At 44.1% G+C, this 26,930-nt stretch overlaps 1 long non-coding RNA gene across 1 annotated transcript in view; it reads left to right on the top strand.

Annotated features, from left to right (window-relative positions):
• The window catches only part of LOC144819176 (uncharacterized), a 704,861-nt gene that overhangs the window by 241,808 nt on the left and 436,123 nt on the right, over positions 1 to 26,930 (top strand). The window contains exon 2 of the long non-coding RNA XR_013607224.1: positions 21,738 to 21,788. This is a non-coding gene — a long non-coding RNA (uncharacterized LOC144819176). The remainder of the gene's footprint in view (positions 1 to 21,737; positions 21,789 to 26,930) is intronic.

Below are 26,930 nucleotides of genomic sequence, written 5' to 3'. Positions count from 1 at the left end.
TCATCCCCACGGCAGGGTCTACTCTTATTACTCAGGGGCACATGACCTGCACGTGAGGCTGGACCGTTATATGCTCTTGGATGCACTGCTCCCCCATGTGTCGGCAGTTTCCTATTTAGGCAGAACGCACTCTGACCATAATCCACATGTCCTGGAGGTGTCATGGGCCCCCGCCTGCCAATTCCGACCTGGAGGTTACAACCAGATCTTTTGCTGGATGCGCCCTTTTGGGGCCTACTGGCTGCTGATGTCGCCTGGTATTTCGAAGAAAATGCTGGCACGGCCACGACACCTTTGATGGAGTGGGACGCATTCAAAGTCGTGATTAGGGGAGGATGCCTGGGTGTGCAGGCAGGCATGCGGCGACAGTTGGATTTATTTATTTATTTATTTATGCATTTTTATATAGCGCGGACTTTACCCGAAGGTGTCAGAGCGCTTCACAATAGGAACAGAACTGATACATGAGAACATTACGAGTGAGCAAAATACAAAGGCAAACGTTACATTAAATGAAGCAAAATTGTGCGCCAACAAGGTATAAGAGGTAGTAAACGGTGCATTACAAAAGTGACAATCGTGAGTCAACAAAATATAAGAGGTAGCAAACGGTGCATTGCAGGAGGAAAAAGTGACGTGTGCAGGTTACAAAAAGCGTACAGAATAAATATAGAGGTATAATACTGCAATATATGGAGGACACTCCAGCACAAGAACAAACGTTACGTAGGCACTGGTGGCACTTGTGCAAATGTCAAAACAAACAAATGTAGGAGGTAGAAAACAGTGTGTTACCGGAGAGAGTGACGGGTGCAAGTCACCCATGAGTCCCAGACACAGGAGGAAGGACAATACTGCAATAAGAGGCAGACTCTCAAACCACAAGAACACACTGGGAAGACACTTCCATAGTCAAATAAAGTAGGTTTTTCAGTAGTTGAAGGGCTTCCTTCAGATAGCATAGAGGGCATGAATTACATTTGGAAATGTCTTTGAAGAAGGAGAACTTTGAGGTCAGATTTGAAGGCTTGGGAGGAGGAGGTGGTCCGGAGCTAAGGCGGAAGTGAGTTCCAGATTCTCACTGCGCTGCCTGAAAATAGATTGGGCCATCGATCTCTCCTTCTTGAAAGTGGGAGGTTCAAGCAGTAGATTTTCCGCATTTCGTGATGGTCTAGAGCCTCCAGAGAGTTTCAGTTTATTCGCCAGGTAGCGCGGAGAGGAGGAGTGCAAGGCTTTATGGGTGATGCAGGCAGTCTTGTAGATAGCTCTAGCCTCGATGGGGAGCCAGCGGAGGGAGACCGTACGCGTCTCGAAAGTGACCTGCTTCACGGGGAGGGAGAGCCGTTAGACAGTAACACTGGTCCTTTAGAACACCTTATGGAAGAACATTCTAGATTACTGGACCGATTCCGTAATTTAAACTATGCAGCACACTCAGCGCGCACCCATCATATGGGAGACAAACCCGGCAGGTTGCTGTCATGGCTGATCCGGCAAGACGTGACTACTGCACCTGTGACAGCAATGCAAAATATACAAGGAGCCATGGTACACACTCAAACTGACATACACCGCGCTTTTGAGGAACACTATTCCACTCTATACAGATCTTGTTTAATAGCTTCGGACATAGACATACAGGATTTCCTCTCCACACTAACACTGCCATGGCTTACGGACTGTCAGCAGGGAAAAGTGGGCGCTCCTCTGTTACCGGAGGAAATAAGGGGTAGTATTTACTCTCTATCGAACGGCAAGGCGTCGGGGCTGGATGGTGGTTCCCAAACTGTGCGCCGCGGCATCCCGGTGCGCCGTTAAGAGTCACCAGGGGCGCCGCGCACAATGTGGGAAGATGGCCTGCGCTGAAGAAGCTTCTAATCATGTAGTATTGTAATGGTGAGAAGGTGCGCCATTAACAAGTGATGCGTCTTTAGACGCCCTACCGCTACCTGTCAGCGGTCAGCTTTAAGGCAGCAAGACAGTGAATGGTATTCAAATGACACCCAGCTGCGGCGCACCACATGGGGGAGTTTCAAATGCCACCTGAGTAATCTGAAATCTTGGTTTGGCCCAGGAGCGCATGGCCGCCATACGCGATTCTGATATGCTTTCAGCCTGTTGTGCGTTATTGCAGCCCGTCACAATTTATTACAGGTTGGTTTCACACGGACTAAAATACTTCTTGCTTACTGCAAAAAAGGGGAACATGACAAGCTCGTGACCGGCCAAGCCCCTGTAATTTTGCCAGACAGAATTTCCAGTGGGCAAAATCGCTGCTGTGTTCGAAATAGGCTACAATTGGAGCCTGGATTAGTTTCCCGGACCCAGTCTGACCCTCAGCCAAGGCCAGGCACAAAGCATATCAAAATTATTAGTGTAATAATAATAACCCTTTTTCTTCCAGCCTCAGTGAAAGCAGTTCCCCCTTATTTCCTCCATATATTTCAGGAGTTTGCCACGGAAGTAATTTTATGGTCGGACTTGCTAGAAATAAACACACCTTCCCTTTCCAAGAAACAGCCTCTCCTCCCAGCTGCCTCGTGTGACCCTCATTCCTTTCCAGAAGGGAAGACTTGTTCTGCCTCTGACGTCCCCCAATCCAGATGGGGAAAAGTTGCGTTTTCCGCATGATTTGGCTCGTATTGGACGTCAGGGATCAAGATGGCAGTGTCAGGGAAGGACATTAGCACGTTTCATTTCTAGTAGTGTCGACTGCTTGCCTGTGGCAGCAGATGGGAGGCTATAGAGGCCTTGGCCTGGGCAAGGTTCCCCCTCGCTGTGATGGATACCTTACTTGTGCTACTTCTTGCTAAATCAACATTTACGGAGAGTATTATTTTTTAAGATGTCATTAAGACGACACCCAGCTGATCCTCTCCCTCACCAACGACCCCGCCACCGCTAGAGCCAACCTACACGAAGGGATGACATACGTAGCCAAGTGGATGATGAACAGCCACCTGAAACTGAACTCGGACAAGACGGAAGTCCTCATCCTGGGACCTTCACCCTCGGCCTGGGACGACTCCTGGTGGCCCCCCGCCCTGGGCAGCGCACCCAAACCAACAGACCACGCACGCAACCTGGGCTTCATCCTTGACTCCACCCTCTCCATGACCAGACAAATCAACGCCGTCTCCTCGTCGTGCTTCAACATCCTGCGCATGCTACGTAAGATCTTCCGGGGGATCCCCACCGAAACCAGGAAGACGGTCACCCAGGCCCTCGTCACCAGCCGTCTGGACTACGGCAACTCCCTCTACGCCGGTACCACCGCCAAACTCCAGACGAGGCTCCAGCGGATCCAGAACGCCTCAGCACGTCTTATCCTGGACATCCCCCGTCGCAGTCACATCTCCGGACACCTGCAAGACCTGCACTGGCTCCCGGTCAACAAGAGAATCACCTTCCGTCTCCTCACCCACGCACACAAAGCCCTACACAACCAAGGACCAGGATACCTCAACAGCCGCCTCAACTTCTACGCTCCCACACGCCAGCTTCGATCGACCGGCCACGCCCTCGCCGCCGTCCCCCGCTTCCGAAGAGCCACCACAGGGGGACGGTTGTTCTCATACCTGGCCGCCAAGACCTGGAACTCCCTCCCGACACACCTCCGCCTGACCCAGGACCACCTCGCATTCAGGAAGCAGCTCACGACCAGGCTGTTCGAGCAGTAGCGGACCCCCCCCCTCCCCTAGCGCCTTGAGACCCTCCGGGTGAGTAGTGCGCTTTATAAATGCTTTGATTGATTGATTGATTGATTGATTATCTCCAGCATCACATGTGCTCAGGAAAGGTTTATATATGACATATATATTGTCAGAACAGTGAGTGCTTGTCTATTCTGCTTTGCTGTTAGTAAATGCCAACATTTTCCTTTTTGCTGGATTTGCTCCCCACTGCCTCAGGAAGAGACACAGGCGCTAACAGGTAAAATGCGGCAAGTACAAACTTACAGCTGTTTAATTTACTTATTATTTCAACAAGAAGAATGAGGCCTCCAAAATAAAATGAGTATTTTCAAACTTTATCTACAATCACACACTGAGGTGACGTCACGACGAGTATTATTTTACTACAACAAATATCTAGATGGGCCCTAATTACAGGAAAAAAGAATATATGTAGAAGAGATTGTTGTTTATCAACAAACAGAGGGGAAGAGGGTCTGAGGGACAGTTTAACGACCCAACAATGCTACTATCCCTAAGAGCAGTCACATCAACAGCAAATAGCAAGGGGTCAGCTCATATGCATCCCAAGTTCAATTACTATGTGGTGATCAAAGGAAAGTGAAGTAGAACCAATGATGTGTTATAGAAGTCACACATAGGGTCTCTCTTCTATGTGAAAAGATTCCCATCAGAGAGACCCTATGTGTGACTTCTATAACACATCATTGGTTCTACTTCACTTTCCTTTGATCACCACATAGTAATTGAACTAGGGATGCATATGAGCTGACCCCTTGCTATTTGTTGTTGATGTGAATAGATTGTTGGCCTGGCTGTTGAAATGTGAGATAAGACATGCACCGCTTATTTATCTGGAACTGGTACTTCCACTGCTCTGAAGCTATTTCTTAAAGCTGAAGTTGTAGTTCACCCAGAGAAAATGTAGTATTATGAAACCACTGGACGTGCTTACATTTTATCCACTTTTGTCTGATTCCGAAAAGCTCCCCTTGAACTTGGGATAATGATTTTGGAGCGTATTCTGAGTGGTCTGGCATGGGTATTTCTATTTTATTTTTGGGTTAATTACCGCTGCACAATTACCATTTTTACTAATTATTGAGTTAAAACAATGAAACAAAGTGTGTTTCTACTCACATTTTCACTTGCTGAGAGCAAGTGGAAAATATATACCAAGATGTACCTGGAATTAAAGGATTGCACGCTGTTCAATCACCCCAGACTGGGCCATGTGTGTTTGATTTCTGGGAAGAGGAATGTGACAGAGGAATGAAAGAAATACCTGAAACTAAAAGTGACACCAAGACAGTTTATTCATTGGCTTCATCCCAATTAACCTCAGGGCAAAAGTTGGAAATACTCCCGAGGTCTGGCTTACATCCTCCTACCAGTAAAAAAAAAAGTGAGATGATGGGGAGCCACAGCCAACTGCCAATTAGGTCAAGGGAGCCACAGGTTGAATAAGTTTGGGAACCACTGGGCTACCAGCTGAATTTTATAAGGGATATTCAGAGATACTTGTGCCAGAGCTATTGCGAGAATACTCAACTCTCACCCCCTCACAAAATGAGGCAACGTTGGTTTCTCTTCTGAAACCGGGCAGGAGCCCTGTCATCCTGGGCTCTTATCACCCATTGGCCCGCTTAATAACAGATTATAAAATTCTCGCCTTACCCTGGCCAAACGCATTGCCCCGTTTGTTCCGACTCTGGTACATGCTGACCAGAACGGATTTGTACCCACCAGAAGCACCTCCCTAAATATTCTAAGGTTATTTTGAATTCAAGAATATGCCTCGGAATGCTGGCCCAGATCTGACTGCCAAGTGTTGTTTCTGGAAAAGGCTTTTGATTCGTTAGAGTGGCCTTATCTTGCAGCGGTTTTACGCAAATATGAGTTGGGGGGACGATTATCTACAGCTGGTGCAGTTACTGTACCAGCGCCCCACTGTGCGGATTCGCACGGGCAAGCTCCTATCAGACGAGATTAGGGGGAGGCGAGGGACCAGACAGAGATGCCCCCTGTCTCCGTTACTCTTTTCTCTAGCTATGGAACCATTGGCTGCTCTCCTTCGAGAGAGTGGCGTGGATTGGGTATCCCTTTGAGTGATGGACTTCTATCCGGACGATCTGTTATTGTATATACGAGACCTTCATGCAGTTCCCCCGGAGATATCTGCGTTGTTCTGCAGGTTTGAGGCAGTGTCGGGCCTAAGGGTAAACTGGGCCAAGTCAGGCGCTTACTCTTTCCGTGGAGACGTAGCCGCAGCTGATATAATCATTAATGGAACTGAACTAAATTGGTATCCGTCTACATTCAGATACCTAGGAATATATATTTACAGGTCCCCGACCGATATACTGGAGGGTAACTTGATTCGCGCTATCTCCTCAACTGGAGTCAAGCTATCCAGGCTGATAACGGCTGATAGCCAGAAACCGGTCCTTGGATGCTTGATTCCGGTCCAGGGAAAACATGGCTTGGCAGTTCGGGCTGGACTGTTCCCATGAGGCACAGGGTCAAGGCTGATTTGCATATGGCCATGTCTGACCTGGGGTGGTGTGGAGTGCAAAAAAACGATGGATTTAGGCCCAGATCTCTGTACTGGGGTGAATGTATGACAATGTTCTGCATTCTGTCCATCACCTGTTGTTTTTGCCTTTGTCGCCCCGAGTGGGATGGGTATGCTCAGACGTGAGTCCCAGGCTCTCCACACCACTGGAGTCAAGCTATCCAGGCTGATGACGGCTGATAGCCAGAAACCGGTCCAGGAAAGACATGGCTTGGCAGTTAGGGCTGGACTGTTCCCATGAGGCACAGGGTCAGGGCTGATTTGCATATGGCCATGTCTGAACTTGGGTGGTGTGGAGTGCAAAAAAACGATGGATTTAGGCCCAGATCTCTGTACTGGGGTGAATGTATGACAATGTTCTGCATTCTGTCCATCACCTGTTGTTTTTGCCTTTGTCGCACCGAGTGGGATGGGTATGGTCTGACGTGAGTCCCATGCTCTCCACACCACTGGAGTCAAGCTATCCTGGCTGATGACGGCTGATAGGCAGAAACCGGTCCTTGGATGCTTGATTCCAGTCCAGGAAAGACATGGCTTGGCAGTTCGAGCTGGACTGTTACCATGAGACACAGGGTCAAGACTGATTTGCATATGGCCATGTCTGAACTGGGGTGGGGTGGAGTGCAAAAAAACAATGGATTTAGGCCCAGATCTCTTTACTGGGGTGAATGTATGACAATGTTCTGCATTCTGTCCATCACCTGTTGTTTTTGCCCATCTCCTCAATAAGAGCGCAGATGCAATTCTGGAAGTCCTTACCACTCAATGTGATGAACCATGTTACCTTAGCCAAAATGATAGTCCGGCCCAGGTTATTATATTATTTCGCGAACCTTCCAGTATATGTCCCAGTGAAGCTCTTTAGAGAATTGGAGAGATGACTCCGCGGCTTGATATGGAATGTGGGGCGGCCCAGGGTAGCACTGCAGAAATCTGGAGGACACGGCAACCGAGAACACAACTTGGACACAAACCCAGATCTGTGGTCTGTTTCACCCGCTGGGGAAAAATCCTCGCCCGACACAAATGCATGTTGAGCTAGCATACAGGTGTTTCAGGAGAAGCCTCCAACTCACAAAAGACACAACCCCATATGCCCCGGTATTGCCACTTCTCGGGACGCCCAGAGGCAGAGACCGAATAACAGACGTGACACTGATACCCTGGGTAGAAGCGGGAGTGGAGTCACTTGGAGACTTGTATGCAGATGGTGCTTTGCTATCTTTTGTGACATTGACAGAAGACAATGGACTACCAGTAGGTCAGTTTTTTGTACACACAGTCATTATGCGCACGTACACGCTGGCATGGGTTGATATTGAATGCCGCTGACAGATCTAATAAAATCAGGGCACTCGATACTTTCTTGTCAGCCATGACCCTCATCTCATCCAGAACAGATAGCATCACCAGTTCCGTACTATGATGAGCTCTAAAACCAGCTTGTCTAGAATGTAGCAGTCTATGTTCCTCAAGAAAGGTGGAAAGTATTTTGAGGACATGTTGTTCAAGTACTTTAGCTAAGTACGGAAGCTGGGAGATTGGCCTATAGTTTTTAGGGATAGAGGCATCCGCACCAGACTTTTTAAGTAAGGGGATACATCTAGCCTCTTTCAACGTGGGAGGGAGAGAACCTGTTTCCAAAGAGGCATTCAATAGCTTGAGAATAGAGCCTTCTAGACTGGGAATGGCCAATTGGAAAATTCTCGGTGGGCACGGGTCTGCTGGTGAGCCAGATTTCACCCGGTTCACAAGAGGGAGAAGAGATTGAACATCTAAAAGGGGGAATTTCGCTTCAGGAGGAGGGGGCGGTAGGTTGAGGAGAAGAGCCACGGCTAATTGGGGAACTATCTATTTCTAGTAGAATGTCGTCAACTATTTGAAGGAAAAAGGCCTGAAAAGCGTCGCAGTCTAAAGGGGGGGCCTCCGTGTTTTGGCTGAGTTCTTTCAGGATTTTGAAGGTTTCTTTTTGCTTATTTGTAGCAAACTGGATTCTACCCTCATAATATTCTGCTTTCCTTTCTGTGATAAATGCAAAAACAACAATTGATGGACAGAATGCAGAACAATGTCATACATTCACCCCAGTACAGAGATCTGGGCCTAAATCCATCGTTTTTTTGCACTCCACACCACCCCAGGTCAGACATGGCCATATGCAAATAGCTCTGTGTATCGATGCCTGTGAACTATTGTACCAGAAATAATAAAATGTTAATAAAGATATTAAAAAAAAAAATGAAGTGAAAATAGTGCCAAAAAGCACAAAGAGCCAACTGTGGTTATTTGCTCGAGCTGGACCGGGACAAAATCATACGTTCAGGCCGATCGCAATGGAGCAGGGGCTGACTAAAAGGACCAAGGGAGACCCACTAAACACAGTACCTTAAACCCGAGGTGTGGAGCAATGCAAAGTCCTGCATCGAGGATGTGTCACACAACAGAGGCGATGTGAGGTCGGTGTGTGGAGATGCATCACCCAACAGCAGTTCAGAGGAAGCTGTAATGGCATTGGGAGGTCTGTGCATGGAGATGGGTCATGTAGCAGTGGTTCTGAGGAGCTGCGGTGGCGTACAAGATTCATCTGAGGAGCTGCGGTGGCGATACAAGGTTCATCTGAGGATTCGAGGTGGCGATACAAGGTTCATCTGATGAGCTGCGGTGGCGAGACAAGGTTCATCTGAGGAGTTGAGGTGGTGATACAAGGTTCATCTGAGGAGCTGAGGTGGCGATACGAGGTTCATCTGAGGAGCAGAGGTGGCGATACGAGGTTCATATGAGGAGCTGAGGTGGCGATAAGAGGTTCATATGAGGAGTTGAGGTGGCGATACAAGGTTCATCTGAGGAGCTAAGGTGGCGATACGAGGTTCATATGAGGAGCTGAGGTGATTATACAGGGGACATCTGAGGAGCTGAGGTGGCGATACAAGGTTCATCTGAGGACCAGAGGTGAAGATATGAGTTCCTTGCATGTCTTCGGGCTGCGATGAGAAGTCCTGCATCAGGGATGTGTCGCACAGCAGAGGCGATGTATCTGTTCTGCTGTGAATGGAAAATATGGATCCTGTGACACAAGATACAATCCATCCTTGCACTCCTTTTCATTTCATCAATAATTTTCCAGTGTTTCTGTTTTGTGTTTCGTGTACAGAGGATATCCCCAATCCATCTTGGAATCCGCATCAGAAAGAGCTGACAAATTACAACGGAGTCAAAATTCTCAACAAGAAGCACAAGAATCAAAAAAACGATCATGAAGCACTGGGCACTTTTGACACTAGAAGAAGACTTTCGAGGGATATTCAAAAACAGACCAATTTTTGCATATGAACGAACAAGGAATTTAAAAGAATTGTTAAAAGAATCATCGAAACAAGAACAAAATAAATAAAGAGGCACAGTACCATGCCATAATTGTGGAAATTGTTCGGCTATCATTAAGAACAACATCATTTGCCATCCCACGAAAGGTACCCCAGTAAAATTGAAAGTATCAGGAACATGTGATACAAACACCGTTATCTATATGTTAAAATGCCCGTGCGGCCTGGTATACGTGGGAAAAACTCAGAGAAAGATCAAAACAAGAATAGTCGAACATAAGAGTAACATTCGTCTGAACAATCCAAAATCCACAGTGGCAGTACTTTTCAATGAAGCCAAACACAACGCAAGTCAATTGAAATTTTGCATTTTGGAAAAAGTGGCTATACTTCCAGAAAGAGACAATAATAGTCAATTGTTGAGAAGGGAAATTTTCTGGATCAACCATTTATGTACTCTGCATCCGAAGGGTCTCAATGAAAGGGTGGATTTAAATTGTTTCTTATGACACTGATGGACAGAACCAGATTTCAATATTATCATTTTCCAGTTGTAATTTTTTCTTGATCTGATTAATTTTTATTGTTTGCACATTACCATGATATGAAATGTTTTGGTTTACGTAGAAGTTTTATGTATGTCGAGTCCATTTACTCACACACACGTATTCAGTCGGATGTATAAGCTGAAACATAGAGACACCGTCACAGCTTGAGCGATATATCACCATGTCACGAAGTTCCAACTATATGTAAACACGGCCGCCTTAGAACATGTAGTACGTTAATTACAAGGTGCACAAAGTCAGATAGATACAACATATCCGATTGTTATCCATAAAGTTTGTTGAATAGTGGTTGCCACAGAAACAGATCACGCCCAACTAGCACAGAACTAAGTAATCGGAACGTCTTCGATTTCTATTACATCAACCACGTGACCGGGAATGGTACATAGAGTAGAGATCATAGAGATGTCAGGGATAGAGCGTCGCACGCTGATGGTAGCGAGGAGTAAGGAAAGGGTGAACGCCAATAAAGAGAAGGTAAGATCAGCACAGAAATTCTCCACACAGTCAGTGAACTTTGATATTTTAAGTATTCCTTTTCGGTCTGAAAATCAATACCGTCATTTATTGACTTGACCGTACGAATTGAACCCCTACAGAAGTCAAAAGGTTAGTGGAAACACCATGGTGACAAGACGTTTTACGGTGAATTTATGAACCTAATGTAACATTGGGATATAAGGTGTACCCGTGTATATAAACTACAGACATACATGTAACGCTTAAGAAGGCAGGCGCAATGAATAGTATGTGACAGACAATTATCGAGTTTATGAAATTGAAAGTAGAAACAACTGTCAGACAGTAAATGCAAGTGTGTTGTATATATGTTCAGTACTGATAATGACATATGATACTGTTTTCAGATATAAAGAAGCCCCCTGATGAAGGGCTATATGCTTGAAATGCATTGGGCAAATGAAAAAATATTATGAATATGAAGTAAAATACTCACATGAAAGTTCTTAAAAATTCGAAAAACCTTCGTTACCAATAAACATAAAATGAAGTTATGAACATATCTGCACACATGGATTAATTATTGATGAAATGAAAAGGAGTGCAAGGATGGATTGTATCTTGTGTCACAGGATCCATATTTTCCATTGACTGTCAATTAAGCCAGTAGCTCAGTTGGATTACCACTCTATGCACCACCGAACCTTAAAAAACTGTATTCAACTTAATCGACCTTACATATACTAGGAGTGCAAAACCAAAATCCGATTGGTTTATAATTATCAAGTATCTGTTCTGCTGTGACCACGGTTGCGATGTCAGAGCACCTTCAGGCCCACTTCCAAGGGTCCATAACTGGGATGACACCACTTGGGAGGGCAGGGCTCACAACTGGCAGAGTCCAGGTGCTGACTTCAAGGTTGTTGAAGCCTGTTCTGTCCCTGAGGGTGTGCAGTCAAAATATTGAGTTGGAAATTTAGAGCTACAGGAATATTGAGCCCTAAATATCGTCAGTGAGAAATATCGACAGCAAGAATATTGTGGATAAGAATATCGATTTGAAGGTAAGAATTATTGTTAAAAAAAATATAGAAGTCAATAATATTGTTTGCAAAAATATAGTTGTTTAAAATATCAATTTTTCAATTAGTGTTACGTATTTTAGTATATATTTTAAATGTATCTGATGGATTTGTTTGCATAAGTATTGTTTATGTTTTTTTATAAATGTGTTAAATTTTTAGTAGTTATCAATTTTATTTTAAAAACATTTTGCATTTTTTATTTCTGTTGCAGGTTGTGGATTTATAGGGGAATAGGCTGGGAAGTAATTTAATTATAATAAATTAATGACTTTGTTTATCTATTAATATGTATTTAATTGAGAATGTATGTGTTAATTGTGGAAAGTAATTTATTTTAATTAATCTGTTGTTAATAATAATTAATTAATTGAAAATTAAATATGGAAATTGTGCAATTATTTTAGGTGAGGGGTGTGGGGTTTATAGGGGTAAAGGTGGGAAGTAATTTATTTTTAATTAATGAATAATTAGCTGGTAATTAATATTAATTAATTAATAAAAAATTAAATATTGAAATTGTGTAATTAATTATAGGTGTGGGTTGTGGGGTTTCTAGGGGTAAAGGGTGGGAAATAATTAATTTCAAATGAATTAATAATTTGTTGTTAATTAATAATATTTCAGTAATTAAAAATTAAATATGGGAATTGTGCAATTAATATTAGGTGTGGGTTGTGAGTTTTATAGGGATAAAGGGTGGGAAGTTAATACATTCAGAGGGAACCTGACTTTGAACGGGGAAACCCTAGGTATCGTGGAGAACTTCACCTATTTGGGGGTAGTTCTTGACTCTAAGTTAACATGGAAGGCCCAAATCGAGAAAAGTAAGGTGTCATATGCTCATAATGCGAAACCAATAATCTGTAGATTGAATGCTAGTACAAGTAAAAGTGTAACACCTGTACTTGAACTTTTTAAATTTAAAATTCAATCTGTCGCCCTATATGGGGCTGAGATATGGGGACCCTGGGCCCGGGAGAGTTTCCAAGGCCTGGATAATAAATTTATGAGAACAATTACAAGGGTCCCAACTAGTACACCATTGATTCCTCTTCAGCTCGATTTGAATTTCAAACGAACCGACCATCTAACTACCATTAGACCGTTAATGTTCTGGATAAGGATTTGGTCCACGCCAGAATTGATAGACTATAGGAACGGTCTCCGAGAAGTGATGAACTTAGACACCTTCAACTCCCTTCGGTGGTTCGGGCATATTAAAAAATGGCTCGTTAATCTGGGCTTGCATTCGTTCTGGGAGAACCCAGAAAACCTACCTCCCTTTGCTAAACCCATGGTAAAAAGAGCCTACTGGTGCTTTATGAATAATAGGCATGCCCACGAAAGCAGAATTGGCACTTTAACCCAAAACTTTTTATCCTTTAAAAGTGAACCTTGTTTTGAACCCTTTTTGGACGAAATAGAGCCCCCTGTTGCCAAGACTCTTTTTTTGAAATTTAGGTATGGGAATCTCATGCTGAATTTCAACATAGAGCGTTGGTCAAAGAATAAACCTGATTCTCTGAATAGCATAACTGAGAGATGTCCCATGTGTTCCGACTTGTGTAAGGAGAACGAGGTCCATATGTTGTTTATATGTAAAGCGTATCTGAAAGCTCGCAAAAGATGGCTCAAACCCATGTGTGTTCTTTTAGGAACCAGATCGTGCTTAACAGCATACAGGATCTTAAAAACTAACACTGCTCAGTTTATTGTATTCAGCATTAGTAGGTTTCTCTACTCTGTGTACATTGTCCGAAAGAAACTGGGACAGATGCTCTAAGCTGGACTAATTCTAAAAAATGAATTTTGCTGCTAAACGAATGATGTTTCAAATTGATTGGTGACAATTAATTCCGCACTTTATATATATTTTTTTTTTTTTTTTTAGAAATTATTGTTTTAAATGAATTGATGCATGTCTACTGTTATGATTTTTTGTTTAATGTATGTATATACGTGTGTCTTTTATGGCCATTTGGCCGAAATAAAGAAATAAAATAAATAAATAAATAAAATAAATAATACATTTGTATGTGTTTTAATTTGTTTTAAATTAATGATATTTATTTAATTGATAATTAATTATTAAATATGGAAGTACATTTTATTTTTAATTTAGATATGGGTTGTGAATTGCGTGGTTTTATAGGGTAGGATGTAAATAAAATAAATGTATGTAATAATGTTTTTGTTTATAAATAATTTCTAACTAAAATATTTGTTTGAAAAATATTTTTATATTTTATTTAATATAATATTTGTAGGTATTTCTGATATGTATTTAACATTATATTATGTTTTTTTTTTTTTTTACAATATTAAATAGATTTGTATTTGAATGTTTTACATATTTTTTCATTCATCTTGTTTTTCAAATATTTGTTGTTGTTGATATTTTGTTCGTTTTTAATTCTGAATTGACTGTAGTAGGAATAGTAATTTGTATCCCTCCCCAATTCAACACTTTGCCTACTGTTACACTCACTGGAGTGTGAATAGGCATTTTTAACCCCTCTGCTATCCAGCGCTTTCCCTACTGTTGCACTCTCTGGAGTGGGAATAGTAATTTTTACTTCTCCACTATCCAACACCTTCCCTACTGTTACACTCACTGGAGTGGGAATAGTAATTTTTACCCCTGCGCTATCCAACACTTTTCCTACTGTTACACCCACTGGAGTGGGAATAGTAATTTTTACCCCTACGCTATCCAAAGCTTTCCCTACTGTTGCACTCATCAGAGTTACACAGGTTGTAGCTCTTTTCAGTGTACTCTGATTGGGGAGCTCCACCCCGTGTTGTTAGTCATTCTTTATTTTTTTGTTTGTCCCAGTATTTTTAAGAAGACTCAAGCACCTGTTTTGAGTTATCCTTTTTAGAATTTCCCTTAAGCTGTGGTTTATTTTGTCTGGCCCCCAAATTATCTTAACCTATAGATGTATAAATTCCAGCAATATGTTTTGATAATTCGCACTCCTGGTCTGCAAACAGACCCTGTGCGAGGCGTTGGCATACTGCCAATGCTGCTGCCTCTCCTTTTATGCTGCTGAAAATAATTGAGGTGACTGTGGCATAGTTGTGAATTAGTTTCATGCCCAAGTCCAGGGCAGGGGCAGCCCCATATTTATTTTGAATGTGTTTTACCACTTCAGGCACAACAGCTATTGACGGTGTACCATGTTTTATGGTAAATATTGCAGCGAAAACATTACCCCAAGTGGCACATTCTTTTACAGTGGAGCCATCCCTAGTGGTAGGCACATTGTGAGAATTCTATATTTATCTTAAGGTCCTGTATAAAGAAACACTGCTCAAGTTGGTTTGTTTTTTTTGCAATCCAGAACGGAATTTCCTCTGCTCTGGTCGGGGCTTTACCCATCATTAATAGTCACTGGACTGATTTCGGGTATTGGCGGTGCTGTGATTGTTCGTATAATGAACTGTGTTAGTTGTCTGTATAGTCTCAATTGACCTGAGTATAGAGCACGTAGTAGCACCGCAATTGTTAATGGGTCTAAAGTCAGGTATGGTGTGTAGCCGGCTAGCACTGGCCAGGTCGCTCCACCATTACTGAGAGGACCCGCTCTTACATTGTGTAATACATGTGGTAGGGCGCCTGCATTTGAGTGGGATAACCACTGGTACTTCGTTTGCCATTTTTAATGAGAGGATTTGGCCTAACGGCTAGGCCAGTCGACCTTAAATCTGGGGAACCAGGTTCGAGTTTCAGCAAGGACGCGCAACATCCTGTGATTCTGGGCAAATCACGTAATCTCTCTGTGCCTAACAATAAATTAATGTGTCCTCATGTAACGCAACTGGTGCACCCGTAAAGTTCTCAGATACCCGATACCATTGGGTCAAGTTTGCGCTATATAAGACTCTGTTAATAATAATAACGATAATGCATGGAATTCGAAGAAGGTAATACCTATAGTGGGGTGATCATTTTAAAGGTTCAAGCTTGAACATCCTACAAACAAAAATAGGGGTTGTGAAAATAATATTTTTTCTCTATGAATCAGAACATCAGTTCTTCGATTTTGTATTCCTCGAGACATTGAATCGTGACCTTGGGTGCCTCTTCTATTTGCTACATGTCAGCACAAACAAACTTGTTTTGACCATGTCATTTACACATCTGGTGTTGACCTACCTGCACTTTGTCCATATAGGGCTTATCTATGTCCACTCATAATGTTTATACTTGATTGTTGATTGTCTGTCAATGTGTTAAGAGGGATAAGCAATGCCAACTTGCAAAATGTATACTTGTTTGTTCAATTGTCTGTCAATGTATGGGTAGGAACTAGCAATGCCCACGTGAAATGTTTAAGCTCGTTTGTTTATTGTCTGTGAGGAACAAGCCATATTCTTGTCACCAAATCTGGGATTGTTCCTTCTGTAAATATTTTGTACATCCTCAGCCCGTGCCACATGTATAAATAACCTTGGAGATCTTTGTACGATGTCCACTCGCCACTAGCCATCCTAGCACTGATTATGTGTGTGAGAAGTTGGCCTGGCATATGCTGTCCACTAGTCTAGTGGGCACCTTGCACCAGTCCAAACGACTCTAATTGATGGTAGGTTTAAGACAACTTTCATAGAAAGCTATCCTTGTGGCAGCTGTGGAGAGCAGCCTTCAGGCTAAGTCTTGAAGGACTGTAAAGCAGCTTGTTTTACCAGTCTATAGTCTCGTGAATTACCAAATGAAAGGAGAACCACACCAGGTTTATATATAAAATATATGTATTTATTCTAAACACATACCTCTAGTCTCTTTATGAGGCTAGAGGCAAAAGTACATTCAGTAAACTTAATTAGCACACAGCAAATTAGCACAATATACGTTGAGCCCTAGGGGCATACCAAACCATGTATTAAGAAAGCGGTATAAGAACCACGACTGACATAGATACAAGGCCTAGAGCCTTTAGAACTGCTTGGTCCTCCAGGAACCACCCAATGGAGTGACACAGAGGACCCACAGGGGACGCGTGCAGTGTCTGAACACAGCCGCGAATCACCAATAACTTCTATGGGGAAAGTCGCGGTTGGAATTTTAAAGATAAAGGACACTTAGAAGAGGACTTGGAGCAAACCCCTTTAGAACTAGGAGGTTCAAGAGTCAACACCCACGGGAGCACTGGAGTACTCGAGTTTCGTCATCGATTTCAAAGGCGATCTGCTGCAAAGTGCTGCTGGCGACCAAGTCGAAAGTGTCCGGTTGGATCCAAGGATGGATCAGAGATCTGAAGAACCTGAAAGCAGAGGGGACAGAGTCTGGGTCACTTGCCCGTGACCCGGAAGGCGATAAGTAGATGCCCACCGATGTCGGGTGATTTCAGGTGAAGAAGATGAAGCTTGACTCTTCAGCCACGAGGACCAGGAGGTGTTGACGACGGCCAGGTGCTGGATTCGAGCTGTCCCACAAAGGATGTCGAGTGCTGCGGTGTCGTTTTCCAGATTGGACCCAATAAGCCGTGGCAACAGCAACCCATGCAGAAAGCAAAGATTGGCTTCGGTGCAGACCAGGAAAGCCCAAGAAACAGAAGAGTTACCTTCGTGGGGACCCTCCAGTCGACGGACCAGGGATCGCAAAGGGGCCTCGAGCGGAAATGCTAGAAGCGGGCTCACGGAACACTCGTGGAGTGTAGGCCCACAATCTTCAGTCCAGATGGTGCTCGGGGCTTGGACTACAAGTAGCCTAGCGCACATCTTCGGGAAATCTCGGGAAGATGATGCACTTGCAAATGTGCACGGTGTCCAGGAGTTCCGGTTCCACATCACTCGTGAGGGCTGTGGGTCTCAGCTTTGCTGGGATCTGGTGTCTGGAAGTCCCTGTCCTGAGTCGCAAAGACTTCGGCGTCCGACAGGAGCTTTGGAAATGCAGACCGGCAAGATGCTTTTTTGGTGCCTGTTTGAACAGGGGAGTCACTCCTTGACCCCAAGGGAGATTCTTCAGTCCTCTAGTCGATATAGTGTGTTGAAGTTCCAGGATTCAGCTTCAGAGTTTCGTCCAGGTATAATCTAAAGTCCTAAAGACTGGGGTCCCATACTTATACTAAGATAGGGGGTTGGACATACTCTTGGAACCCACCTATGAGAGGGTCTGGGGAGAGGGATGGTTACACCACTTTCCCTTTGTCTAGTTTCACACCAGAGCAGGGGGTGAGTGCCCCTGCAACCTGTTTGAACTGGGGTATGCACAGGGACACCAAGTGTGCCCCCAGCAGTGTCTGAAAAGCATTCTCTGAATGCATCCACCCAGCCCCAATACACTGAAGCCTGTCTGGGAGGTGATTACACCTCCCTGTAACAGGAAACCTATTGTCCAGGCCTCCCCTGCCGGAGTTTCGCCCAGCAGCAGGAGGTCAGACCCGTGTCTGTGGCTGCAGCATCCATTTTGTGATGCTAGGGTTCTTTTAACTATTACCGGTTAGGTCAGTGTGTATATGTCTCTCCCTTTAGAGGGGTGGAATTCTACCCCCGCTGCCAGAACTAGCGGGAGGTAGGATTCCAAAGTGTTTGACACCAAACACGACATGTTTCCATGCAGCCATTCCAAAGTTTAATGCGAGGTTATAATGCACTTAAAAGTATATGGTCTGTCTGCATCACTGTACAGCCTCAGAGAATAGATTCCGAAAGCTGCAGAGGGGTCCTGCTCATGCATAGGCACCCTCTCACACAAAACCAAGCACTCTGCCTTAAGGATTATTAAGGCCTGCCATAGGAGTGACTTATAGGTTTATATGTGTTAGTGATTAAAGGTAGATATAGGTAACCTATATCTTAGTAAGGGGTGCATGCACCACCTTACCCAGGCTGCAGTAACAGACCTGTGGTGCCATTTTGGAAGGCTGTCCAGGGATGGCATAATACATGCTTCAGGCCCTGGTAGGCCTCTGGGGTACTTATGCCTTTGGTACCTAAGGTATCATATACTAGGGACTCACAAGGGTAACCCAGTTACCAATCTGGAGTGTACCTAAAGTACATGCACTCATTTTAGAGAGGAAGCAGCGAGGCTGGGGTGCTGGTTAGCAGGGCTCCAGCCAGACTAAAGGGAGAAACATTGAAACACCAGCAACAAGTTGGGGTAACCATAGTAAGCAGATCCTACTCTTCTACAATGTACACCCGTGCATTAATATTAAATACATATTACTTTGGCAGACATCAGACTACTGGCCTTTTTTGTAAGGTAGGAAGAAAAGAGTTTTGTTTTGCACAATTGGCGACCACGAAGAGGACCTCTCCGAGAGCCATCCAACAGTTAAAAAAAAAAATAGTCATGGAGGTACAACCTGGGACCGACTGATCGTGGGGCACCCTGCAATTTAAGGAGACTGAGTTTCTCAAGAAGTTGCCATCTGAAGTCCCAAGCATGCCTCCTCACAACAGGATTTTCCCAGCTGAGGTCCCCAGACTGATCTTTTGGAGTAGGCATTTTGTCTAAAGACCAATGGCCGGACGTCATTAACAGATTGAAAACAATTGGTGAGATTGTTCTGTTGTATTGGTATTAGAATTTTTGGTATTGGTATTGGCATTTTTGGTATTGACCTTTCATATTGGTATTGGCATTGATTTGGATTGTCGACAAATACGGGCACCATTTGTACTTAAAAGAAGAAATGCATTTCAAAGTGCTGTTGTTGTACAAATTCAGGGAATAGGTTAGACAAAGAAGTCCCCACTCCATTTGAAGATAACCCAGATTGGATCTCAATGGTACAGAAAGGAGCGTCCGTGAATCTATGCAACAAATTATGGACCAAGTATACTAAGGAGAATGAGGAATAACAGTTCCCTCATTAGGCTTTTTAACAAACCTTTAGGATAAACCACCCCTGTATAATATGGCCCAACAACCTGCACTCCCATTACCCCAGTAAAAAACATACCCCTCCGGGGCAGATCACTCCAAACGCATCTCCTGCACCTCCTCTACCTATTTCCATAGTGCCAAATGTTATCCAGAATACGCCTAATACTGGGACATCAGCGAGTCCACAGATAGGGTCCAATATTGTTAATGCCCCCATGTTACAGACAGTTGGAGGGTCTGCCCCCTCCCAGTCTAGTGATTTTACAATTAAGTGAATATAAGATGCCCATGCAACATTCTTCTTTGGATGCGGCACACCAATGAGTACTCCTACACAAGTAGATAAACAAGAGAAATATTTAGGGCAATGGCTTCTGGATGAATGGAAAAAGGGAAGTAGCAAAGCATTTAATATGTTTCACCCCATCCCCCCCAAGGACTAACAATGATTTTCTTCAATCTATGGCACATCGCCTAATTGATTTATTTAGAGAAAGAAGAACATAAGGTAGTGAAATGCTCCCACAAGAATTAAGACAGTTATGGAGGTATAGCAATGTTTCCACTTTGTTTGAGTGTGAATGTGAAGATTGGTTTGAGTAATGTAATGCGTGGCATGCACTTGCCTCCCGTTAACCTTTGGAAATCCCAGATTTAGATTATAATAATGGAGAGGGAGCTAATAATATAGAATTTTTTTTGCCAATGAGGGAACTACACCCTTTGCCCCCCATGGCTGGACAAGTGAACCCTGTCTCATTGTTTGATCATACCGTTTGGACAAAGACAGAATTATGGTAATTAAAAAAGATCTCCCTGATCCTAGGAAAGACCCAAAGGGATTGTATGACAACTTGAAACAAGCCACTATTATTGTCCCCATGACCCTCAAAGATATTGACATGTTATTTGTCTATGTTGTCCCTCGGGAAATATGGGATGAGGTGAGACAGAATGACTACGCACAACTGAGTATAGTTTGGGCTGATTTGGGATGAGATAATAGAAATAGACGCAGGAGATTTGCCCCACAAAGCACTTTACGGTTGACCCCAACTGCTGATTTTGAGATTGCAATGATTTTGCTTAGAGAAAAGGTTGATTGGGATACATTAACAGCATGTAAACTAAAAGGAGAGCAAGAAAGTGACTGATTTGTTAGTAGACTTGAAGAAACATTCAAGGCTCACAGCAGGCAGGATCTCACCACAGTAGCAGGGCAACGCATATTCACCATTCAGTATGTTAACAATATATTAACTGAATTGGGAGGCAATATAAAAACATATGAAAGTACATGGATAGCAAAGAGTCTAGCCGAATTATTAACAATGGTTTGTTATTACCAGAATAAAGGAAATGCCGAAAAGGAGAAAATAGATAAGAAAATTAAAAGCTTAAAAATGAAAGCATTAATGGGGCAGGCATATCCAGAAAGAGAGAGAGTGCAGCAACGTGAAGGTAATGTGAGGGCAAGAGGAAGTAGCAGGGGGATGGGCTGAGCACAATCAGCTCCACCGCTGCAGAGCACTGGGATAGGCTATAATACTTGCACCTATTGCTTTCAAGAAGGGCACTGGAGGAGTGAATGTCATTGTCTTTGAGGAAGAGGATAAGAACTAAAAACAGAATTGATGAGAGGCAGAGGAAGAGGCTAACGACAGACAAGGACAGAAAATATAAGACATGCTGCCAGTGTTAAGTGTTTTGATGAACGTGATAACGCTTTTCACACACAAGATTACTTAGATGAGGATGATTATTGTGACTGGACCCAATAGGGATGCCGGAGAGAGGGAGGAGCGAGTACCTGTCAAGACCCAGGTCTCTAGGACTCCTAGCAACACAGGAGCTGAACAATGCTTAATTCCCAATGCCTCTCTCAGAATGTCTCTGCTAGGTTTAGTGATCCTTCCCAGGTAAGTACCAAGGGGGGAAAGGGGATTGGGAATAGAAAAGAGAAGAGACTGTCCAACTCGTATTCTGCCTGCTCTGCTCAATCTTCTTCTTCTTTGCTAAAAAACAATTACAGTTCTAAATATCATATTATAACCTTTATTATGCAGTCAAATAAGATATCTTGTCTTACCAGGAATACCTAGGAACTAAGCCTCTCTTCTTGTTCTTCTCTATGTAAGTTGAAAGTGTAGATACAGGAGATGTAATTAACTTGATTCTTTCTCTTTTGCAGGAGGAGACTGGTCGCCTCCAATGCCGTACTCTTAACACAGAGAAAGACAAGGTAAGTGTGGAATGTATTTTGAAGGACTTACAGTTATTAGGCTCTCCCCTTGGATGTTACTTTAACTCACTTGAACTTGTTCACCTGGGGCTTGGTATTACACACTGAGCATTGTATTTAATTACTAACCTCTTTGAACTAAAACTTTTACCAGAGATTTACTATGAACAATTAGTTGTGTACTTGGGATTTTTATTAGCAACCTAATAACTGACCTTCTCAAACAAGACTGGAATGGTTTTCTGTCTGCGATTTGATGCGACGTGAGGAGCAGTACACGCCCGCATCAATTTGCTGACAACTCTCTGACTCAAAATTTCTTCTTGTTTGTAATGCGTGGGTGAAACTCAAAACTAGTTTTCTGGGGAATGCGCAACAATAAACTCTACTCGCCCAGACTGTCAAGGTAGAAACGATACTCTCTGAAAGGAACACTTATCACCTGTGACATGTGCCGACATAACTAAATCTGCTTTTGGGCGCGAGCAACTATAAACACTGCTCCCCCAGACAGTCAAGGTTGAGACAATACTCTCTGACAGGAACACTTATCACCTGCGACATGCGCCAAATTAACTAAATCTGCTTTCGGGCATGCGCAGCTTAATTACACTAACCTTACAGTTGGGGTTGACACGAGAACCGCTGAAGCTAAAGTGCGGAGCCATGACAACTACCCTACCTGACTGACATGACGGAGGAGAGCAGGTAAGCTGTCACTTGGGTTGAATCTCTGGTGATGTGAGCCGTGGAATGATGGTGCCCTTCACCACACTTGGGAGTTCTGAAAAAGACTAGACCGCTAAACAGTGGACTCGTTGGCGGCCATGTTGGAAATCCAGTGCCGCCAGCATAATCGGCAACCAATGTCATAGCAGGGTCCCAAGTCTTGTCGGTGGGGTTGGAGGGCACAGACAATGGCTACAGTAGGGTCACGAGGAGGAAACCTCTCGTGAAAACTGACAGTACCACTCGCTCGAGACCCGCCTGGTCCATATGTCAAGATGACAGTTGATGATGAAAACCATAAGTTTCTAATAGACATAGGCGCTACTAGTACCTCCATTTCCCACCGCACGCTCCCTCATGCATCTCTCTCAAAAAATTAGACAAATCAATGGGTTTCTCTAATAATGCTGTGACAAGCCCCATATCAAAAACACTTGATCTTACTATTGGTCCTTCGACAGGACTAATGCCATTCGTATTAACAGAAAAATGCTCCCTAAATCTACTAGATTTAAAAACATTAACAATTATATATGCCACTATATATTGTTCACCGGATGACGTATACTTGACATGTAAGAAAGATGCTCTAAATAAGAGCTATATGGAGACAGGGAAAACAGTTTGCCCCAAGAATTACAGTCCAAAGATCCAAAATTATGGGCCCAGGGACCAAAAGGCACTGGGTATATGCACATAGACCCAATTCATATAAACGTGAACAATAATGCTGTGATGCCTCCAATACCTCAATATAAGATATCCAAGGAGGGAGAACAGGGACTAGAATAAGTTATACTGGATTTATTGGATAAGGGAATAATACAAGAAGTATCTGTAAATGTATGTAATAGTCCTATTTTATTCATGAAGATATCCAATATTTGTTTGGCTTCATTATTCGGGGTAAATCTTCTGTCATGCACCACAAGGGTGTACATAAAGTCCAAGTATGTATAGCCAAGCACTTAAAAAACAGCTAGATAATTGTATACTGCCATCAGGAACCACGTTATTACTGTACGTTGTTGTGAACGTATCTAGGACCCTATTTAAATATTCCCGATTTATGCCCTTATGTGGTTATAACAAATCATATCCTTATAAAGGCATAAGAATCATATCCATATTTAGTCATAGCCAAAGCAGTCCAAATACGGCAAGGCTACTCCCATAGACTCCTAGAAAGTACAACGCGTTCTTTAAACAAACCAAGCCTCCAGCAGCCCGGGAATTCCCCTGCTTCTGTTTTAATTTGGCCAAGAACTCCTGGAGTCCTGAAAGAACTGTGAGTTCTTAGTGACGTCTTATGTCCAACCTTACGTCAAACTCGGCACCTTCCAGATATAATATACCAGCATCTGCCTTAGCAAACACACGGTGGTTTGGAGCAGATCGGCTACCTACTTACCCGATGCCCAGCTGAAACGAGTGCCAAAGGAAGCTGACCCTCCCATTGACACACTGAGAGAGACGCTGTCTTTTCTCCTGCCGATAAATCCAGCTCCAGTGTTTCCAGTCACCCTTACGGGTTGCTGGGCGATCGAGTCCTGAGAGAGAGAGATACAAGACCTCCTTCATTCTATAACCGAGGTACGGAGCTGATTAGACCCTTAGAGAATTCTTGATTCAGATTCTTGGCAAAAACTATCTTAACTCAAACTACATCTCACTTACTCCTTCCCACGTACTAGGCTTAGGTTAGGTACACCGGGGTTGGCGTATTTTAGAAACACCAGTTGAGTACGTTTAGTCAACTTTTATCATTGTATGTATTTTATCCGTTTTAAGTATCTTATGGCTCAGAAACCAAATCAATGCTGTTACAGTTTTATTTCATAATACTCTTTTTACTGTACGCACTTTACTTCATGACAAGTGTTCCAATTGTGGCAATTAACTTCTCTTGCATGAGAAAGAAGACTGCTCAATAAATGACACCTTTTATTGAAAACGTCCGTCTCTCTATTTCTCTGCACTCTGGTGAAACTAAGCATGCTCGATTGACTGAGTGAAATAGCTATCTATTGTTTCCGCGACTCTGGAGATACACTCCTTATTCTGGAGGGAGCAAAGTTGTCATGTTTATGCGGTTGTCAGAGACTAATCCCTTCTTGTCTATTCAGGAAAGTTAACACCTGGAGGCATTACCGCCGGGTTATAGCATGGCTAGGGTGGATAGACCCTCAGGAAGAGGTGGGGGGATTGCAGTGATCACTAAAGCGCCTCTTGTGTGCTCTTTTGAATCTCTAGGGATAGAGAATTGTGAGGCCGGCAGGTTTGAACTACAAATTGGCCCTCAGGGTCATATATCGGGTATCCTTCTTTACAGACCACCGGGGAGTTTAGGCAATTTTAGACAGAGTCTGCAAGATTGTGTAGCACATATGGCGCTTAGGCGTAGTAAGTTTATGCTACTGGGAGATATGAATATTCACTTTGAGGATGCACGACTGAAAGAGGCTGTAGAGATTAAACAGGAATTACAGGATAACTATTTAGAGCTGCTAAATCACACCCCCACCCATATACATGGCCATTTATTGGATCCAGTGTTTGCCAGCTGGGATGGTATAATGACGAGAGCCCCAAGTCCGCTCCCTTGGACTGACCACTTTCTGGTTCCTTTTGATATCTGTATCACTGGAGCTGAAGATATCCTGAGAGGGGGTGATAACAGCTATCCCCACCGAAAGTGGAAGAACTTCTCCCAGTCTGTATTTAATGAGAATAGTGAAAGCTCCAATTTAAATCTGGAAGCCTGTATCCTTGAAACCCTGAATGCAGTAGCGCCATTGTATACCGCTAAGCAAGGGCAGAGAGCTAGAAAATCTGCCCCATGGTATACGTCAGACCTGCAGTCACTCAGGTCGGAGTGTAAGAAGCTAAGTTCAAGTTCAAGTATAAAATTTGTATAGCGCACTACTCACCCAGAGGGACTCAAGGCGCTTGAGGGAGGGGGGTACTTTACTTATCGAATATCCAAGTTTTTAGTTGTTTTCTGAAGGAGAGGTGGTTCTGTGTAAGGCGGAGGTGGGTGGGGAGAGAATTCCAGGTCTTGGCCGCTAAGTAGGAGAAGGATCTTCCCCCCATGGTGGATCTTTGGATGCGTGGAATTGCGGCGAGGGCTTGATTGGACGAGCGTAGTTGGCGGGTGGGGGTGTAAAAGGACAGGCGTGTGTTGAGGTATTCGGGTCCTAGGTCGTAGAGGGCTTTGTGTGCGTGGGTGAGGAGACGGAACGGTATTCTCTTGTTGACGGGGAGCCAGTGGAGTTCTTTTAGGTGACCAGAAATGTGAGCTTGGCGGGGGATGTCTAGGATGAGTCTGGCTGAGGCGTTTTGGATGCGTTGGAGTTTTTTCTGTAGTTTGGCTGGGGTTCCGGCGTAAAGGGTGTTTCCGTAGTCCAGTCGGCTTGTGATCAGTGCATGGGTGACTATCTTTCTTGTTTCGGTGGGGATCCAACGGAAGGTTTTTTTGAGCATACGTAGGATGTTGAAGCATGATGATGAGACGACGTTGACTTGTCTGGTCATCGAGAGGGAAGATTCCAGGATGAAGCCCAGGTTGCGTGCGTGGTCCGTTGGTATGGGTGCGTTTCCTAGGGCCGGTGGCCACCATGAGTCGTCCCAGGCGGAGGGGGATGAACCTAAGATGAGGACTTCCGTTTTGTCTGAGTTCAGTTTTAACCGGCTGTTCTTCATCCACTCGGCTACTTCTTTCATCCCTTCTTTTAGGTTGGTTTTGGCGGTGTTTGGGTCTTTGGTGAGGGAGAGGATCAGCTGGGTGTCGTCTGCGTAGGAGATGATGTTGAGGTTGTGTTGGCGCGTGATGGATGCGAGGGGGCTCATGTAGACGTTGAAGAGGGTGGGACTGAGTGATGATCCTTGTGGTACGCCGCAGATGACTTCGGTGGCCTCTGATCTAAAAGGGGGGAGGCGGACTCACTGGGTTCTTCCGGCGAGGAACGAGATGATCCAGTCCAAAGCTTTTCCTTGTATTCCGACGTTGCTAAGGCGTTGTATAAGGGTGCTATGACAGACTGTGTCGAAGGCTGCGGAGAGGTCCAGTAGGATGAGGGCAGCTGTTTCTCCGTTGTCCAGTATAGTTCGAATGTCGTCTGTTGCTGCGATGAGGGCGCTCTCGGTGCTGTGTTTGGCTCGGAAGCAGGACTGTGAAGGGTCAAGGGATTTGTTGGATTCGAGGAAGGCGGCTAGCTGACTGTTGACGGCTTTCTCAATGACTTTGGGGAGGAGCGAAATGGGGCGGTAGTTCTTAAGTTCAGTGGGGTCTGCTGTGGGTTTCTTTAGGAGGGCGCTGAGTTCGGCATGCTTCCAGCTTTCCGGAAAGGTAGCGGAGTTGAGGGAGCAGTTGAAGCTGGAGAGAAGCTGGCGGAGGGACTTTGACACTCTTAG

Source organism: Lissotriton helveticus, chromosome 2_1 (genome assembly GCF_964261635.1).
Source record: "Lissotriton helveticus chromosome 2_1, aLisHel1.1, whole genome shotgun sequence".
NCBI classification, from domain to species: domain Eukaryota; kingdom Metazoa; phylum Chordata; class Amphibia; order Caudata; family Salamandridae; genus Lissotriton; species Lissotriton helveticus.
This window is presented reverse-complemented; position numbering and strand designations above follow the sequence as displayed.